Consider the following 14,103-nt stretch of genomic DNA (forward strand, 5'->3'; position numbering starts at 1 on the left):
CAGCGAGATCACACGGCCCCCACCGGAGGCGGCTAGCGCCTCCGTAGAGTAGTACCGGCCCGTGGAAGCGGCCGCCCGTCAGCCTGCGTTGCCAAACCCCATTCATTTACAACGGCGTGTCCGCCAGAGGGCGCACTTCCCCCGGCGGACCAGCCGGCGGGGCTCGTTAGAGAGTGTATCCGCCTGGCAGTGCCTCCTGGACGGCCTGTATTCCGGACCGCGACCGCTAACTTACGGGAGCCTAAACGGCCCGCGGACCAGCCGGCGGGTCCTCCGTGAAAGCCTATCCGCCTGGCGGTGCCTCCTGGCCGGCCTGGATTCCGGACCGCGACCGCTCACTCGCGGGACCCTAAACGGCCCGCGGACCAGCCGGCGGCTCCTCCGTGAAAGCCTATCCGCCTGGCGGTGGCTCCGGGCCGGCCTGGATTCCGGACCGCCACCGCTCACTCGCGGGACCCTAATCGGCCCGCGGACCAGCCGGCGGGACCTCCGTGAAAGCCTATCCGCCTGGCGGTGCCTCCTGGCCGGCCTGGATTCCGGACCGCCACCGCTCACTCGCGGGACCCTAATCGGCCCGCGGACCAGCCGGCGGATCCTCCGTGAAAGCCTATCCGCCTTCGCCGGTTCCCCGGCCGGCCACGGGTGGCGAGAATCCGGCCTCCTCGCCCGGAGCGCGCTTCGACTTGGGCGAAAAATGCACCAAGTGCCAAACCCCATTCATTTACAACGGCGTGTCCGCCAGAGGGCGCACTTCCTCCGGCCGGCGGGGCTCGTTAGAGAGCGCGTCCGCCTTGGCCGGTTCCCCGGCCGGCCACGGGTGGCGAGAATCCGGCCTCCTCGCCCGGAGCGCGCTTCGACTTGGGCGAAAAATGCACTAAGTGCCAAACCCCATTCATTTACAACGGCGTGTCCGCCAGAGGGCGCACTTCCTCCGGCCGGCGGGGCTCGTTAGAGAGCGCGTCCGCTTTCGCCGGTTCCCCGGTCGGCCGCGAACGGCGAAAAGCCGGCCTCTTCCCCCGGAGCCCGGTGGGCGAATTTTTTTTTTTTTTTTTTTTTCAAAGTGCCAACGGCTCTCGCGCCGCGCTGCGTCCGCCTTCGCCGGTTCCCCGGTCGGCCCGAACGAGCGAAAATTCGGCCTCTTGCCCCGGAGCCCGGTCGGCGAATTATTTATTTATTTATTTATTTATTTATTTATTTTTCCAAAGTGCCAACGGCTCTCGCGCCGCGATGCGTCCGCCTTCGCCGGTTCCCCGGTCGGCCACGAACGGCCAAAAATCGGCCTCTCCCCCCGGAGCCCGGTCGGCGAATTATTATTTATTTATTTATTTATTTATTTATTTATTTTTCCAAAGTGCCAACGGCTCTCGCGCCGCGATGCGTCCGCCTTCGCCGGTTCCCCGGTCGGCCACGAAGTATTGCGCATGATTATACGCGATGTTAATATTTATTTAATTATTAAATAAATACATACATGTGTTTATTAATGATATACGCGATGTTAATATTTATTTAATTATTACCTATATTATGAATAAACTAACGGTGATTTTACACGATTTGACTACATACGTGACCGTGATATAGTGCCGAGGGCTCCCGCGCCGTCACGCGTCCGCCTTGGCACGGGTCGCCCGCGGCAGCGAGCGTTCGGCTCGCGGGGGTCCGCGGGGTGTTATTAGGGAGTGCGGCAGCCGTGCCGAGGCTCCGGCCGGCCGCCGGAAGTCCCGCGGGGGAGCGTCGGAGCTCCGCGAGGCCGGCCGGGGAGCCTCTTAGTCATCGCCCGCGCTCGCGGTGGTCCCGGTCGCTTAAAGTGCCACGGGAGGCGTAGCGATGCGAGTGAGTGTGCGCAAAGTGCGAGAGGCGGTGCATTTACGCGCCGTGTCCGCGAGAGGGAGGCAATTCCCCGTTGCGACCTCCGGGAGATCAGCGGGCCGCCGAAAAGGCTCGGCCGGGGTGCCTGGAGCCTCCTCGGGCGTCGAGTTAGGAGGGGGGCGCGCGGAGAACCGGCTGGATGTCCCCTGGAAGCTCAGCGGGCCGTGGGAAAGGCTTGGCCGGGGTGCCGGAAGCCTCGGCCGGCTTAAAAGTGAGGAGGAAAGCGCGCGGAGAACCGGCCGGAGGTCCCCTGGAAGCTCAGCGGGCCGTGGAGAAAGCTTAGCCGGGGTGCCTGGAGCCTCGGCCGGCTTAAAATGTGAGGAGGAAAGCGCGCGGAGAACCGGCCGGAGGTCCCCTGGAAGCTCAGCGGGACGTGGGAAACGCTTGGCCGGGGTGCCGGAAGCCTCGGCCGGCTTAAAAGTGAGGAGGAAAGCGCGCGGAGAACCGGCCGGAGGTCCCCTGGAAGCTCAGCGGGCCGTGGGAAACGCTTGGCCGGGGTGCCGGGAGCCTCGGCCGGCTTAAAACGTGAGGAGGAAAGCACCGGGAGAACCGGCTGGAGGTCTTCTGGAAGCTCAGCGGGCCGCCGAAAACGCGTAGCCGAGGTGCCGGGAGCCTCCTCGGGCGTCAAAAGTGAGGAGCGACGCACCCCCGAGAACCGCCCGGGTCCTCCAGCCACCGTTGAAAAAGACGTCGAGTCAGGCTACCTTAAGAGAGTCACAGTTACTCCCGCCGTTTACCCGCGCGGAGCGTCATCGCCTCCGCGAACCGTCAAAAATAAATAAATACATAAATAAATGTCAAGTGAGCCTACCTTAAGAGAGTCGTAGTTACTCCCGCCGTTTGGCCGCTCAAAGTGTCATCGGAAGCGGACCCACGCAAGTAAGTGTGCGCAAAGTGCGAGAGGTGGTGTTTTTACTCGCCGCGTCCGCCAGAGGGAGGCAATTCCCCGCCGCGGCGGCACCGGCAGCTTCCGAGCGTCTCCCCGAGCGCTCGGAAGTCCGTGCGGGGGGGAGATGAGAGCCGTGCGAGGTACCAGGTGGAGCCGGACGGCGCGGTGCTTCCAAGCAGCCGATCCGCTGGGCTTGGAGCTATTTTCGGCCACTTGGCGCGCGAGCACGGCCTCCCGGGTGGTGCCGGGGGGTGGTGCGTGAGCGCGCCGGCCGCTGGAAGTCCCGCGGAGGAGCGCCGGAGCTCCGCGAGGCCGGCCGGGGAGCCTCTTAGTCGTCACCCGGGGCCGCCGGAGCACCGGGGGGTGGTGCGCGAGCGCGCCGGCCGCCGGAGGTCCCGCGGAGGAGCGTCGGAGCTCCGCGAGGCCGGGGAGCCTCTCGGTAATCACCCGGGGCCGGCGGAGCGTTATTCGGCCGCTCTGCGCGCGCGCGCACGGCCTCCCGGCGCCTCCGCGAACCGCCAAAATAAATGTCAAGTGAGCCTACCTTAAGAGAGTCACAGTTACTCCCGCCGTTTACCCGCGCGGAGCGTCATCGCCTCCGCGAACCGTCAAAAATAAATAAATTCATAAATAAATAAATGTCAAGTGAGCCTACCTTAAGAGAGTCACAGTTACTCCCGCCGTTTACCCGCGCGGAGCGTCATCGCCTCCGCGAACCGTCAAAAATAAATAAATTCATAAATAAATAAATGTCAAGTGAGCCTACCTTAAGAGAGTCACAGTTACTCCCGCCGTTTACCCGCGCGGAGCGTCATCGCCTCCGCGAACCGTCAAAAATAAATAAATACATAAATAAATAGATGTCAAGTGAGCCTACCTTAAGAGAGTCACAGTTACTCCCGCCGTTTACCCGCGCGGAGCGTCATCGCCTCCGCGAACCGTCAAAAATAAATAAATACATAAATAAATAGATGTCAAGTGAGCCTACCTTAAGAGAGTCACAGTTACTCCCGCCGTTTACCCGCGCGGAGCGTCATCGCCTCCGCGAACCGTCAAAAATAAATAAATACATAAATAAATAGATGTCAAGTGAGCCTACCTTAAGAGAGTCACAGTTACTCCCGCCGTTTACCCGCGCGGAGCGTCATCGCCTCCGCGAACCGTCAAAAATAAATAAATACATAAATAAATAGATGTCAAGTGAGCCTACCTTAAGAGAGTCACAGTTACTCCCGCCGTTTACCCGCGCGGAGCGTCATCGCCTCCGCGAACCGTCAAAAATAAATAAATACATAAATAAATAGATGTCAAGTGAGCCTACCTTAAGAGAGTCACAGTTACTCCCGCCGTTTACCCGCGCGGAGCGTCATCGCCTCCGCGAACCGTCAAAAATAAATAAATACATAAATAAATAGATGTCAAGTGAGCCTACCTTAAGAGAGTCACAGTTACTCCCGCCGTTTACCCGCGCGGAGCGTCATCGCCTCCGCGAACCGTCAAAAATAAATAAATACATAAATAAATAGATGTCAAGTGAGCCTACCTTAAGAGAGTCACAGTTACTCCCGCCGTTTACCCGCGCGGAGCGTCATCGCCTCCGCGAACCGTCAAAAATAAATAAATACATAAATAAATAGATGTCAAGTGAGCCTACCTTAAGAGAGTCACAGTTACTCCCGCCGTTTACCCGCGCGGAGCGTCATCGCCTCCGCGAACCGTCAAAAATAAATAAATACATGAATAAATAGTCAAGTGAGCCTACCTTAAGAGAGTCGTAGTTACTCCCGCCGTTCGGCCGCTTAAAGTGCCACGGGAGGCGTAGCAATGCGAGTGAGTGTGCGCCAAGTGCGAGAGGCGGTGTATTTACTCGCCGTGTCCGCGAGAGGGAGGTAACTCCCCGTTGCGACCTCCGGGAGAGCAACGGGCCGCCGAAAACGCTCAGCCGAGGTGCTGGAAGCCTCGGCCGGCTCTCAAAGCGAGGCGCGAGGCACCGGGAGAACCGGCTGGAGGTACCCTGGAAGCTCAGCGGGCCGTGGGAAACGCTCAGCCGAGGTGCTGGAAGCCTCGGCCGGCTCACAAAGCGAGGCGCGAGGCACCGGGAGAACCGGCTGGAGGTCCCCTGGAAGCTCAGCGGGCCGTGGGAAACGCTCAGCCGAGGTGCTGGAAGCCTCGGCCGGCTCACAAAGCGAGGCGCGAGGCACCGGGAGAACCGGCCGGAGGTCCCCTGGAAGCTCAGCGGGCCGTGGAGAAAGCTTAGCCGGGGTGCCGGAAGCCTCGGCCGGCTTAAAATGTGAGGAGGAAACCGGCTGGACGTCTTCTGGAAGATCAGCGGGCCGTGGAAAATGCTAAGCCGAGGTGCTGGTTGTCGAATAAGGCTCCGCCATCTCGTAGAAGGTGCTAATAAAGTTCATATCCGCTCGGCTGGAGGTAATTGGCCCGCGGACCGGCCGGCGGGACCTCCGTGACAGCCTACCCGCCTGGCGGTGCCTCCTGGCCGGCGTGCATTCCGGGCCGCGACCGCTAACTTACGGGACCATAAATGGCCCGCGGACCAGCTGGCGGGACCTCCGTGACCGCCTATCCGCCTGGCGGTGCCTCCTGGCCGGCCTGGATTCCGGACCGCGACCGCTCACTCGCGGGACCCTAAATGGCCCGCGGACCAGCCGGCGGGACCTCCGTGACAGCCTATCCGCCTCCCGGTGGCTGCTGGCCGGCGCGGATTCCGGGCCGCGACCGCTAACTTACGGGACCCCAATTGGCCCGCGGACCAGCCGGCGGGACCCCCGTGACCGCCTATCCGCCTTGGCCGGTTCCCCGGCCGGCCACGGATGGCGAGAATCCGGCCTCCTCGCCCGGAGCGCTCGTCGGCTTCGGCGAAAAATGCACTAAGTGCCAAACCCCATTCATTTACAATGGCGTGTCCGCCAGAGGGCGCAGTTCCCCCCGCGGACCGGCCGGCGGGACCTCCGTGACAGCCTATCCGCCTGGCGGTGGCTGCGGGCCGGCGCGGATTCCGGGCCGCGACCGCTAACTTACGGGACCCCGATTGGCCCGCGGACCAGCCGGCGGGACCTCCGTGACCGCCTATCCGCCTGCGCTGGTTCCCCGGCCGGCGCGAATTCCGGGCCGCGACCGCTAACTTACGGGACCCCGATTGGCCCGCGGACCAGCCGGCGGGACCTCCGTGACCGCCTATCCGCCTGCGCTGGTTCCCCGGCCGGCGCGAATTCCGGGCCGCGACCGCTAACTTACGGGACCCCGATTGGCCCGCGGACCAGCCGGCGGGACCTCCGTGACCGCCTATCCGCCTGCGCTGGTTCCCCGGCCGGCGCGAATTCCGGGCCGCGACCGCTAACTTACGGGACCCCGATTGGCCCGCGGACCAGCCGGCGGGACCTCCGTGACCGCCTATCCGCCTCCGCTGGTTCCCCGCTCGGCGTGGATTCCGGACCGCGACCGCTAAATTACGGGACCCAAATTGGCCCGCGGACCAGCCGGCGGGACCTCCGTGACCGCCTATCCGCCTTCGCTGGTTCCCCGGTCGGCCACAGATGACGAATATTCGGCCTCTCGCTCTGGAAGTCCTGCCGACTTAGCCGAAAATTTTCTAAGTGCCATCGGCTCTCGCTCGGAAAAGTGTCCGCCTCGTCTGGTTCCCCAGCTCGGCCTCAGAATTCGAAAATTCGGCCTCTCTGAGGTACCAGGGGTAGGCTTTATGTACTTGGTCCCCCCAGTTAGTGTACTCATCACTTTACCCCCCTTTCGCAAAATATAGTCGGCACGTATGTGCAGAACTGTTTATTTTCATTTTAAAAATTTTCTAAGTGCCAGCGGAAGCTGTCACACGAACTGTCCGAGCTACCACGGTGCCCATCCCGGGCAGTGACGGCAAAAGGCCGATGTGTGTTTGATGGAAGTCTGAATAATTTCTAAGTGCCAACGGCTCAACCGCCGTAAAGTGTCCGCCTCGGCTGGTTCTCCCGGTCGGCCCGAACGAGCGAAAATTCGGCCTCTTCCCCTGGAGGTCCGGAACATTTGGCGAATATTTTCAAAGTGCCAACGGCTGTTCCGCCGTAACGTGTCCGACCCGGCTGGTTCCTCCGGTCGGCCCGAACGAGCGAAAATTCGGCCTCTTCCCCTGGAGGTCCGGACGACTTTGGCGAATATTTTCTAAGTGCGAACGGCTGTTGCGCCGTAACGTGTCCGACCCGGCTGGTTCCTCCGGTCGGCCTGAACGAGCGAAAATTCGGCCTCTTCCCCTGGAGGTCCGGACGACTTTGGCGAATATTTTCAAAGTGCCAACGGCTGTTGGGCCGTAAAGTGTCCGACCCGGCTGGTTCCTCCGGTCGGCCCGAACGAGCGAAAATTCGGCCTCTTCCCCTGGAGGTCCGGAACATTTTGGCGAATATTTTCAAAGTGCCAACGGCTGTTGCGCCGTAACGTGTCCGACCCGGCCGGTTCCTCCGGTCGGCCCGAACGAGCGAAAATTCGGCCTCTTCCCCTGGAGGTCCGGAACATTTTGGCGAATATTTTCAAAGTGCCAACGGCCGTTCCGCCGTAAAGTGTCCGACCCGGCTGGTTCCTCCGGTCGGCCCGAACGAGCGAAAATTCGGCCTCTTCCCCTGGAGGTCCGGACGACTTTGGCGAATATTTTCAAAGTGCCAACGGCTGTTGGGCCGTAAAGTGTCCGACCCGGCTGGTTCCTCCGGTCGGCCCGAACGAGCGAAAATTCGGCCTCTTAACCCTGGAGGTCCGTTCAAGTTTAACGAATAATTTCTAAGTGCTAACGGCTGTTGCGCCGTAACGTGTCCGACCCGGCCGGTTCCTCCGGTCGGCCCGAACGAGCGAAAATACGGCCTCTTCCCCTGGAGGTCCGGAACATTTTGGCGAATATTTTCAAAGTGCCAACGGCTGTTGCGCCGTAACGTGTCCGACCCGGCTGGTTCCTCCGGTCGGCCCGAACGAGCGAAAATTCGGCCTCTTCCCCTGGAGGTCCGGAACATTTTGGCGAATATTTTCTAAGTGCCATCGGCTCTTCCGCCGTAAGGTGTCCGACTCGGCCGGTTCCTCCGGTCGGCCCGAACGAGCGAAAATTCGGCCTCTTCCCCTGGAGGTCCTGTCAAGTTTAACGAATATTTTCTAAGTGCCATCGGCTCTTCCGCCGTAAGGTGTCCGACTCGGCCGGTTCCTCCGGTCGGCCTGAACAAGTGAAAATTCGGCCTCTTCCCCTGGAGGTCCGGAACATTTTGGCGAATATTTTCTAAGTGCCATCGGCTCTTCCGCCGTAAGGTGTCCGACTCGGCCGGTTCCTCCGGTCGGCCTGAACGAGCGAAAATTCGGCCTCTTCCCCTGGAGGTCCTGTCAAGTTTAACGAATATTTTCTAAGTGCCATCGGCTCTTCCGCCGTAAAGCGTCCGACTCGGCTGGTTCCCGATGTCGGCCAGAACAAGTGGAAATTCGGCCTCTTCCCCTGGAGGTCAGTTGAAGTTTAACGAATATTTTCAAAGTGCCAACGGCTGCTCCGCCGTAAAGCGTCCGACTCGGCTGGTTCCCGATGTCGGCCAGAACAAGTGAAAATTCGGCCTCTTCCCCTGGAGGTCCGTTCAAGATTAACGAATATTTTCTAAGTGCCAACGGCTGCTCCGCCGTAAAGCGTCCGACTCGGCTGGTTCCCGATGTCGGCCAGAATAAGTGGAAATTCGGCCTCTTCCCCTGGAGGTCCGTTCAAGATTAACGAATATTTTCTAAGTGCCAACGGCTCTTGCGCCGAAAAGCGTCCGACTCGGCTGGTTCCCGATGTCGGCCAGAACAAGTGAAAAATCGGCCTCTTCCCCTGGAGGTCAGTTGAAGTTTAACGAATATTTTCTAAGTGCCATCGGCTCTTCCGCCGTAAGGTGTCCGACTCGGCTGGTTCCCGATGTCGGCCAGAAAAAGTGACAATTCGGCCTCTTCCCCTGGAGGTCCTTTGAAGTTTAGCGAATATTTTCTAAGTGCCAACGGCTCTTGCGCCGAAAAGCGTCCGCCTCGGCTGGTTCCCGCGGTCGGACACAAAATGTGTCAATTCGGCCTCTCTGAGGTACCAGGGGTAGGCTTTATGTACTTGGTCCCCCCACTTAGTGTACTCATCACTTTACCCCCCTTTCGCAAAATATAGTCGGCACGTATGTGCAGAACTGTTTATTTTCATTTTAAAAATTGTCTAAGTGCCAGCGGAAGCTGTCAAACGAACTGTCCGAGCTACCACGGTGCCCATCCCGGGCAGTGACGGCAAAAGGCCGATGTGTGTTTATGGAAGTCTGAATAATTTCTAAGTGCCAACGGCTCAACCGCCGTAAAGTGTCCGCCTCGGCCGGTTCCCCCGGTCGGCCAGAACGAGTGAAAATTCGGCCTCTTTCCCTGGAGGTCCGGAACATTTTGGCGAATATTTCCTAAGTGCCAACGGCTGCTCCGCCGTAAAGTGTCCGCCTCGGCTGGTTCCCCCGGTCGGCCAGAACAAGTGAAAATTCGGCCTCTTCCCCTGGAGGTCCGGAACATTTTGGCGAATATTTCCTAAGTGCCAACGGCTGCTCCGCCGTAAAGTGTCCGCCTCGGCCGGTTCACCCGGTCGGCCAGAACAAGTGAAAATTTGGCCTCTTCCCCTGGAGGTCCGGAACATTTTGGCGAATATTTCCTAAGTGCCAACGGCTGCTCCGCCGTAAAGTGTCCGACTCGGCTGGTTCCCCCGGTCGGCCAGAACAAGTGAAAAATCGGCCTCTTCCCCTGGAAGTCCGGCCGACTTAAGGCGAATATTTCCTAAGTGCCAACGGCTGTTCCGCCGTAAAGAGTCCGACTCGGCTGGTTCCCGATATCGGCCAGAACAAGTGAAAATTCGGCCTCTTCCCCTGGAAGTCCGGCCGAGTTAAGGCAAATATTTCCTAAGTGCCAACGGCTGCTCCGCCGTAAAGCGTCCGACTCGGCTGGTTCCCGATGTCGGCCAGAACAAGTGGACATTCGGCCTCTTCCCCTGGAAGTCCGGCCAAGTTTGGCGAATATTTCCTAAGTGCCAACGGCTGCTCCGCCGTAAAGTGTCCGACTCGGCTGGTTCCCGATGTCGGCCAGAACAAGTGAATATTCGGCCTCTTCCCCTGGAGGTCCGGAACATTTTGGCAAATATTTCCTAAGTGCCAACGGCTGCTCCGCCGTAAAGAGTCCGACTCGGCTGGTTCCCGATGTCGGCCAGAACAAGTGAAAATTCGGCCTCTTCCCCTGGAAGTCCGGCCGAGTTCGGCGAATATTTCCTAAGTGCCAACGGCTGTTCCGCCGTAAAGAGTCCGACTCGGCTGGTTCCCGATGTCGGCCAGAACAAGTGAAAATTCGGCCTCTTCCCCTGGAGGTCCGTTCAAGATTAACGAATATTTTCTAAGTGCCAACGGCTCTTGCGCCGAAAAGCGTCCGACTCGGCTGGTTCCCGATGTCGGCCAGAACAAGTGAAAATTCGGCCTCTTCCCCTGGAGGTCCGTTCAAGATTAACGAATATTTTCTAAGTGCCAACGGCTGCTCCGCCGTAAAGCGTCCGCTTCGGCTGGTTCCCGATGTCGGCCAGAACAAGTGAAAATTCGGCCTCTTCCCCTGGAGGTCCGTTCAAGATTAACGAATATTTTCTAAGTGCCAACGGCTCTTGCGCCGAAAAGCGTCCGCCTCGGCTGGTTCCCGATGTCGGCCAGAACAAGTGAAAATTCGGCCTCTTCCCCTGGAGGTCCGTTCACGATTAACGAATATTTTCTAAGTGCCAACGGCTCTTGCGCCGAAAAGCGTCCGCCTCGGCTGGTTCCCGATGTCGGCCAGAACAAGTGAAAATTCGGCCTCTTCCCCTGGAGGTCCGTTCAAGATTAACGAATATTTTCTAAGTGCCAACGGCTCTTGCGCCGAAAAGCGTCCGCCTCGGCTGGTTCCCGCGGTCGGACACAAAATGTGTCAATTCGGCCTCTCTGAGGTACCAGGGGTGGGCTTTATGTACTTGGTCCCCCCACTTAGTGTACTCATCACTTTACCCCCATTTCGCAAAATATAGTCGGCACGTATGTGCAGAACTGTTTATTTTCATTTTAAAAATTGTCTAAGTGCCAGCGGAAGCTGTCACGCGAACTGTCCGAGCTACCACGGTGCCCATCCCGGGCAGTGACGGCAAAAGGCCGATGTGTGTTTGATGGAAGTCTGAATAATTTCTAAGTGCCAACGGCTCAACCGCCGTAAAGTGTCCGCCTCGGCTGGTTCCCCCGGTCGGCCCGAACGAGCGAAAATTCGGCCTCTTCCCCTGGAGGTCCGGAACATTTTGGCGAATATTTCCTAAGTGCCAACGGCTGCTCCGCCGTAAAGTGTCCGCCTCGGCTGGTTCCCCCGGTCGGCCAGAACAAGTGAAAATTCGGCCTCTTCCCCTGGAGGTCCGGAACATTTTGGCGAATATTTCCTAAGTGCCAACGGCTGCTCCGCCGTAAAGTGTCCGCCTCGGCCGGTTCACCCGGTCGGCCAGAACAAGTGAAAATTTGGCCTCTTCCCCTGGAGGTCCGGAACATTTTGGCGAATATTTCCTAAGTGCCAACGGCTGCTCCGCCGTAAAGTGTCCGACTCGGCCGGTTCACCCGGTCGGCCAGAACAAGTGAAAATTTGGCCTCTTCCCCTGGAGGTCCGGCCGAGTTAAGGCAAATATTTCCTAAGTGCCAACGGCTGCTCAGCCTTAAAGTGTCCGACTCGGCTGGTTCCCGATGTCGGCCAGAACAAGTGAAAATCCGGCCTCTTCCCCTGGAAGTCCGGCCGAGTTAAGGCAAATATTTCCTAAGTGCCAACGGCTGCTCAGCCTTAAAGTGTCCGACTCGGCTGGTTCCCGATGTTGGCCAGAACAAGTGAAAATCCGGCCTCTTCCCCTGGAAGTCCGGCCGAGTTAAGGCAAATATTTCCTAAGTGCCAACGGCTGCTCAGCCTTTAAGTGTCCGACTCGGCTGGTTCCCGATGTTGGCCAGAACAAGTGAAAAATCGGCCTCTTCCCCTGGAAGTCCGGCCGAGTTAAGGCAAATATTTCCTAAGTGCCAACGGCTGCTCAGCCTTAAAGGGTCCCACTCGGCTGGTTCCCGATGTCGGCCAGAACAAGTGAAAAATCGGCCTCTTCCCCTGGAAGTCCGGCCGAGTTAAGGCAAATATTTTCAAAGTGCCAACGGCTGTTCCGCCGTAAAGAGTCCGACTCGGCTGGTTCCCGATGTCGGCCAGAACAAGTGAAAAATCGGCCTCTTCCCCTGGAGGTCAGTTGAAGTTTAACGAATATTTTCTAAGTGCCAACGGCTGCTCCGCCGTAAAGCGTCCGACTCGGCTGGTTCCCGATGTCGGCCAGAACAAGTGAAAATTCGGCCTCTTCCCCTGGAGGTCAGTTGAAGTTTAACGAATATTTTCTAAGTGCCAACGGCTGCTCCGCCGTAAAGCGTCCGACTCGGCTGGTTCCCGATGTCGGCCAGAACAAGTGGAAATTCGGCCTCTTCCCCTGGAGGTCAGTTGAAGTTTAACGAATATTTTCTAAGTGCCAACGGCTGTTCCGCCGTAAAGAGTCCGACTCGGCTGGTTCCCGATGTCGGCCAGAACAAGTGAAAATTCGGCCTCTTCCCCTGGAGGTCCGTTCAAGTTTGGGGAATATTTTCTAAGTGCCAACGGCTGCTCCGCCTTAAAGCGTCCGACTCGGCTGGTTCCCGATGTCGGCCAGAACAAGTGAAAATCCGGCCTCTTCCCCTGGAAGTCCGGCCGAGTTAAGGCAAATACTTCCTAAGTGCCAAGGGCTGCTCAGCCTTAAAGGGCCCGACTCGTCTGGTTCCCGATGTCGGCCAGAACAAGTGACAATTTGGCCTCTTCCCCTGGAGGTCTTTTCAAGTTTAACGAATATTTTCTAAGTGCCGACGGCTGCTCCGCCTTAAAGCGTCCGACTCGGCTGGTTCCCGATGTCGGCCAGAACAAGTGACAATTCGGCCTCTTCCCCTGGAGGTCCTTTCAAGTTTAACGAATATTTTCTAAGTGCCAACGGCTGCTCCGCCTTAAAGCGTCCGACTCGGCTGGTTCCCGATGTCGGCCAGAACAGGTGAAAATTCGGCCTCTTCCCCTGGAGGTCCGTTCAAGTTTGGCGAATATTTTCTAAGTGCCAACGGCTGCTCCGCCTTAAAGTGTCCGACTCGGCTGGTTCCCGATGTCGGGCAGAACAAGTGACAATTCGGCCTCTTCCCCTGGAAGTCCGGCCGAGTTTGGCGAATATTTTCTAAGTGCCAACGGCTGCTCCGCCGTAAAGAGTCCGACTCGGCTGGTTCCCGATGTCGGCCAGAACAAGTGACAATTCGGCCTCTTCCCCTGGAGGTCCTTTGAAGTTTAGCGAATATTTTCTAAGTTCCAACGGCTCTTGCGCCGAAAAGCGTCCGACTCGGCTGGTTCCCGATGTCGGCCAGAACAGGTGAAAATTCGGCCTCTTCCCCTGGAGGTCCGTTCAAGTTTGGCGAATATTTTCTAAGTGCCAACGGCTGCTCCGCCTTAAAGTGTCCGACTCGGCTGGTTCCCGATGTCGGGCAGAACAAGTGACAATTCGGCCTCTTCCCCTGGAAGTCCGGCCGAGTTTGGCGAATATTTTCTAAGTGCCAACGGCTGCTCCGCCGTAAAGAGTCCGACTCGGCTGGTTCCCGATGTCGGCCAGAAAAAGTGACAATTCGGCCTCTTCCCCTGGAGGTCCTTTGAAGTTTAGCGAATATTTTCTAAGTGCCAACGGCTCTTGCGCCGAAAAGCGTCCGCCTCGGCTGGTTCCCGCGGTCGGCCGTAATAGGCGAAAATTCGGCCTCTTCCCCTGGAGCGACCTCCAAATTTGGGCGAAATTTTTCGAAGTGCCTAAAGGTACCAGGGGTTTGGGTACCAGGGGTGCAGTACGAACTGGTCTTTTGTCAACCCATGTACTTTTTCTAGAGTACATGGGTTGGTCCCCCCACTTAGTGTACTCATCACTTTACCCCCCTTTCGCAAAATATAGTCAGAACGAGCATGGGGGACGCAATTGTTTTCCATGCAAATCAATTGGGCCTGGTCCGAGCGCTGGTAACGGCCGCCAGCAAGCGTCCCCTGCTCGGATAGCAGAACTGAAGAAGGCACGGCACTTCCAGAGAGAGAGAGAAAATTTTCTAAGTGCCACATTTCTCAAAAATTTTCAAAGTGCCACATTTCTCAAAAATTTTCAAAGTGCCACATCTCTCAAAAATTTTCAAAGTGCCACATCTCTCAAAAACTTTCTAAGTGCCACATCTCTGAAAAACTTTCTAAGTGCCACATCTCTGAAAAACTTTCTAAGTGCCACA

The sequence above is a fragment of the Syngnathus scovelli genome, unplaced genomic scaffold (genome assembly GCF_024217435.2).
Source record: "Syngnathus scovelli strain Florida unplaced genomic scaffold, RoL_Ssco_1.2 HiC_scaffold_33, whole genome shotgun sequence".
NCBI classification, from domain to species: Eukaryota; Metazoa; Chordata; class Actinopteri; order Syngnathiformes; family Syngnathidae; genus Syngnathus; species Syngnathus scovelli.